This window comes from Sciurus carolinensis, chromosome 15 (assembly GCF_902686445.1).
Source record: "Sciurus carolinensis chromosome 15, mSciCar1.2, whole genome shotgun sequence".
Lineage (NCBI taxonomy): Eukaryota > Metazoa > Chordata > Mammalia > Rodentia > Sciuridae > Sciurus > Sciurus carolinensis.
The window spans coordinates 65,857,282-65,862,856 of NC_062227.1; the positions used below are offsets into that span (position 1 = coordinate 65,857,282).

General features: G+C 44.1%; 1 pseudogene; it reads right to left on the bottom strand.

Annotated features, from left to right (window-relative positions):
- Window positions 1–261: 261 nt before the first annotated feature.
- LOC124965396 (citrate synthase, mitochondrial-like) lies at window positions 262–1,838 on the bottom strand (annotated as a pseudogene).
- Between the last annotated feature and the right edge of the window lie 3,737 nt (window positions 1,839–5,575).

Genomic DNA, 5,575 nt, shown 5'->3' on the forward strand with positions numbered 1-5,575 from the left:
TGGCTTGCTGACCCAGAGGGGGGCAGAATAAAAGCAGAGGCTCCAGAGTGACTGCAGATTCTTTGCAACCTGCTTTGACTCAGGAAGTGGAGTCAGATTCTCACTCTAGAGAAGATAGGAGGCCAAACCTAACCCATACCACATGCATTAGTCCTGGTTATCCTATAGTTGATGGGCAACTCATACCAGGAAGGGAAGGGACCTGGTTAGGGAAGAAGGGGTCACTTTTTATCTTTTAAAGTCTTAATTTATATCGTAACTTCAAACGTATTTCAGTGCCTCAGATACAATGAATCTTACATCTTTAAAGGCCCCCTGAAACAAAACAAAAGTATACTTTTTATTAAGCTTCTTCATCTTCTGGTAGTCAATTTTACCCTGACTTAGAGTCCACAACTTCATCAAACCATCTGTGCTCATGGACTTGGGCCTTTCTAAAGGGAAGCCTAGGGCTCGGCTCCAGATGAGCTGTGCCAGCACACCCAGTGCCCGTGACACCCCAAAGAGGACCGTGTAGTAATTCATCTCCGTCATGCCATAATACTGGAGTAGCACCCTGCTGTGCGCATCTACGTTTGGCCAAGGATTCTTGGCCTTTCCCTGCTCCAAGAGGATATTGGGCACAATCTTGTACAGCTGAGCAACAAGTTTGAACATAGGGTCATTAGGCAGGTGTTTCAAAGCAAACTCTCGCTGACAGGAATATCGTGGATCTGTCTTCCTCCAGTACTGCATGGCCATAGCCTGGGACAACCGTCCTGAATTGAGTGTGTTCCAGATGTAGTCTCTTAACTTTCATCTGACACATCTTTGCCAACTTCCTCTGTAGTTGTGTTAGCCAAACAAGTACTTCCTGATTGGCCAGTCCATGAAGAGGCCCTGCCAGCCCATTCATGGCTGCTGCAAAGGATAGGTACCGGGTCTGAAAGGGCACTGCCCACCAAGTGGCTGGTATGGCACTTACATGCCACCTTCATGGTCACTGTGGATGGTGGAGTATAAACGCATGAGCTCAGTGAATTGAGCATCAGGATAGCCTAACGTGTGGTGAAATCGTGGTGACCAAGTCCAGTCTTAGAATCAATGGCCCCAATACTGCTGCCCTCCCGGTAGAGATCCGGTGATCTTTGCCGGCAACACAAGGTAGTTTTGCAATGAGATCCACCACAATCTTCTTATATTAACTCCCAATACTTGGTTCGGTTAATACCCTCTGCATATGCCCGGCAAAGTTACTTTCCCTATTGAGGGCTGTATGGCTGCACTGAGTTGAGACATCGGATGTAGATTGGTGGGAAAGTTGTCCAGCATTGGTGACCACGTGAGAAGGCAGAGCTGCCCTCTTTGCCCACTCCTTTGAAAGCCAAGATACCTGTTCCTCTGTTGGATCTGTCCAGTTACCAGCAGCCAAAATAAGCCCTCAGGCAGGGGTTCCTCGCCATCCTTAGCCTTAGGCAGTAATTTTTGGCATTCAGGGATACTATGGCCTCTGAAACGGATGTTTCATATACAAGTCCCTTCATGCCTCTCATGCCACCATGCATCAGGTCCACAGTGATTTGGCCCATCACTGTCTTGCCATGTTACTGCCTGAGCGCCTTAATTCTGGCCTGCTCCTTAGGTATCAGGTTGGCCATACATCTTTCAAATTCGTGGAAGAAAGCACTGGCATGCCGGGCAGCAAGAACAAGACAGGATGCGTTCTTGGCTCCCAAGAGCCGTGCGGCCGCAGTGAGTAAAGCCATAGCAGGCAACTCTAGGATCTGGTGGGGAGGGGAAGGCCGGGAAAAGAGATGCGGCAGAAACGGGAGCCGCCGCCGCTGCACCAAAGGCTGTGCCAACGGGTCTAATTTATTTTAAATTTTGAAATAAGGTCTTGCTAATTGCTCAGGCCATGCTTGAATTTGTGATCTTCCTAACTTAGTCTCCTAAATAGCTGACATTACAGGTGTGTGCTACCACCCATCCCCTCTCCATAAGAGCTGATCTCTGAAAATAGGCATGGAACCAGTGTAAAGATCCTTACGGTAAGGAATTGTGAATTTCACAATTAAGGATTCACACATGTATATTTTCTTTTTTCAGACTTATTGAGGTATAATTGACAATTTGTATATACATATTCAAGGTATCCAACATGATGATGTGTGCGTATGGTATAATGATTGCTACAATAAATTAATAAATACAACCTATCACCCAGCTACCTCTTGTGTGTGTATGTGTGACAGTGTTAAGATCTTCTCCCTGCCAGGTGTGGTGGTGCACACCTGTAATCCCAGTGGCTTGAGAAGCTGAGGCAGGAGGATCTCGAGTTCAAAGCCAGCCTCAGCAATGGTGAGGTGCTAAGCAACTCAGTGAGACCCTGTCTCTAAATAAAATGCAAAGTAGGACTGGGGATGTGGCTCAGTGGTTAAGTGTCCCTGCGTTCAATCCCTGGTACCAAAAAAAAAAAAAAAAAAAAAAAAAAAAAAAAAAAAAGATGTACTACTCCCTTAGAGCCTTTCAAACATACAATAGGATGTACATTAGGTCTCCAGAACTTGCTCATCTGAAAACTGGAAGTTTGTGCTCTGTGGCCAACATCTCCACACCTCTCTCATCCAACTCTGGCCCCTGGCAACTCCTGCTTTATTAGTTTCCACAGGCGGAATTTCGAGGTGTTTGTCTTTCTGCCTGTCTTATCACATTTAGCCTAATGCCCTCTAGGTTCATCCCTGATTCTTTGAACCCCAAATCTGCCCTACATTTACTAGTTAGGTAGCCAAGGACGGTTTTCATATATTGTAAAATTGAAATATATTTATTTTACGGTGTGCAGTTTGCAGTTAAATAAGACACAACATAAGATTCATGTCCTTGAAATCACATTCTAACCCATTCATGTTATCCTAGTCATCCAGGAGACCATAGATATATAAAGCAAACATAGGAGATTTATTTGCTGAATAATGATATGAAACTGAAAACTTGTGACTTATAAGCAAAAACAAATCCTCAGCTAAAAATAGCATCTCAGAGAGATTCCCCTCCCACTGGAAAATGGACGTCAGAAACCACAGCCACAAAGAAGTTTCTCAACTGATGAAAGGTGGGGTTCAAAGAAACGCCAAGAAGGAGTGTTTTATGGTAGCCATCACTTTTTGGTCTCAGTTGCTCAGAATTTTGTGTCCAAAACCAAAGTTCTTTTCAGACAGTAGGTGGTCTTTAAGCTCCATCAGAAATATATAACGTATCAGGTTATGCATGTAAAACATGCATCATATTATATAGTACATAAAATTTTTAAAAAGTGTAGTTGAAAAAAATCATAGGGACATGCTGGGGGTGTAGTTCAGTGGTAGAGTGCTTGTCTAGCATGCACAAGACCCTGTGCAAGGAAAGAAGGAAGGAAGGGAGGGAGGAAAGGAGGGAGGGAGGGAGGAAGAGGGCTGTGGATATAGCTAGTTGGTAGGGCACCTGCCTCGAATGTCTAGGGCCCTGGGTTTAATCCCTGGCATGACAAAAAGGGAGAAAAAGAAGTCAAGTAGGACATATATCTAATTTTATTTACTTGTACTAAAGTAAAATCACACTTTTGGAAGGAGGTTTTCTCTTTTGTTCCCTCCTCTTCCTCTTGTATGTGAATATCCAAAGTACTAAAAATAGATGACTTCCTCTTTTTGCTGGACTTGCCCAATGAAGAAAACATTCAATTACACACACATTCCTAGGCCTCCAGGATATCATTCGTCTGTTTATAACTTTTCTTGAATGGTTAGAAATACATACATTTGTTTAAAATGACTTCCAGCTTCTAAGAAAGTATAGCAGTATACCTGGTTTCCTCTTTTTATTTAGAGTTATTACTCAGATCAAGAATCAGGACTCATCCCTTTCACGGCTGATTTTCAGTTGCCCTGTTATTCATGACCGTATGTGTGTCAGAAGAATGATGATCCGGGACATTGTGTTCAAATCATGCAAAGCCACAGCTCTGTCCCAGAATCTAATCTGACACATTTTATCATTGGATATTATGTAGTTCTGAGATTGGAAGGTTGATGAACAATAAATTCAGACTAGGTGTGGTGGTGCTGGTCTGTAATCCCAGCAACTCAGCAGGTTGAGGCAGGACATCACAAATTCAAGGTCAGCCTGGGCAACTTAGGGAGACCCTGTATCAAAATTAAAATAAAAAGGACTGGGGATGGAGTTCAGGGGCAGAGTGCTCCTAGGTTCAATCCTCAGTACCAAAAAAGAAAGAAAGAAAAAGGGAGGGGGAGGGAAGAGGGAGGGAGAGAGGGCAGGGAGGGAAGGAGAGGAAGGGGAGGGAGGGAGAGAGGAAGGAGGGAGGGAGAGAGGAAGGGAGGGAGGGAGAGAGGAAGGGAGGGAGGGAGAGAGGAAGGAAGGAAGGAAGGATAGAAGGAAGGAAGGAAGGAAAGGAAGGAGCAGGAAGGAAGGAAGGAGGAAGGAAGGAAGAAGGAAGGAAGGAAGGCAGGAAGGAAGGAAGGAAGGAAGGAAGGGAAGGGAAGAAAGGGATATTATTATTCACTATAGCTGTCCTGTTGTACCAAGGGACATGACACCAGAACTTATTCCTCCCAACTGTAACTTTTATATGAATTGGATCTATTCTCTTTCCCTGTCTGCCCGCACAACCTCCCCAGCCTTTGGTAACCAGCCCCTCTACTCTTACTTGAGTTCAATTTCTTTAAGCATTCACACGTAGGCAAGGGCTTATGGTATTTGTCCCTCTGTGCCTGGCTTATTTCACTTAACATAATGTCCTCCAAGTTTATAGATATTGTAACAAATAATAGAATTCAAGCTTCCTTTATAGTTATTTATTTATTCTATTTTTAGTACTGGGGATTGAACCCAGAGGCATTTTACGCTAAGCCGCATCCTGCCCTTTCAATTTTTTATTTTGAGTCAAGGTTTCACTAAATTGTTTATGGTCTGGCTAAGTAGCAGAGGCTGGCCTTGAACTTTCAATCCTGCTGTCTCGGACAATTGAGCAACTGGGATTACAGGTGTGTGCCACCACGCCCAGCAGCCTTTTTAATTTTTTTTTTTTTTAAAGTCAGACAGGTTCTTGCTAAATTACCCAGGCTGGCCTTGAGATGGGATCCTCCTACCTTAGCCTCCTGGCAGCTGGGATCACGGACATGCACTGGTCTCACCCTTTTTATTTTTATTACAGGGAACAACTAATATTCCATTTTAGGGATGTGTTTCATTCATTCATCTGTTGATGGACTTGGGTTGTTTCCACGTCTTGGCTGTTGTAAACAATGCTCAGGGAACACCGAAGGGCAGATGTCTCCTCAGCAGGCTGTTTTCAACCTCTTTGGGTATATACCCAGTGGGTAAAATTTCTGGATCACATGGCAACTCTAGTTTGAGTATTTTGAGTAACTTCCATACTGTTTCCAAAGCGTTCTGTGTTAATTTGCTCTGCTCCCAAGGGTGTGCCAGGGGTTCCTTCCTTCCCTCTCTCCAAGCTCTCACTAGCAATCATCCTTCATCTTTTGGATCACAGCCCATCTAACAGGTGTGAGCTGACATTTCATTACAATGTTAATTTGCTTTT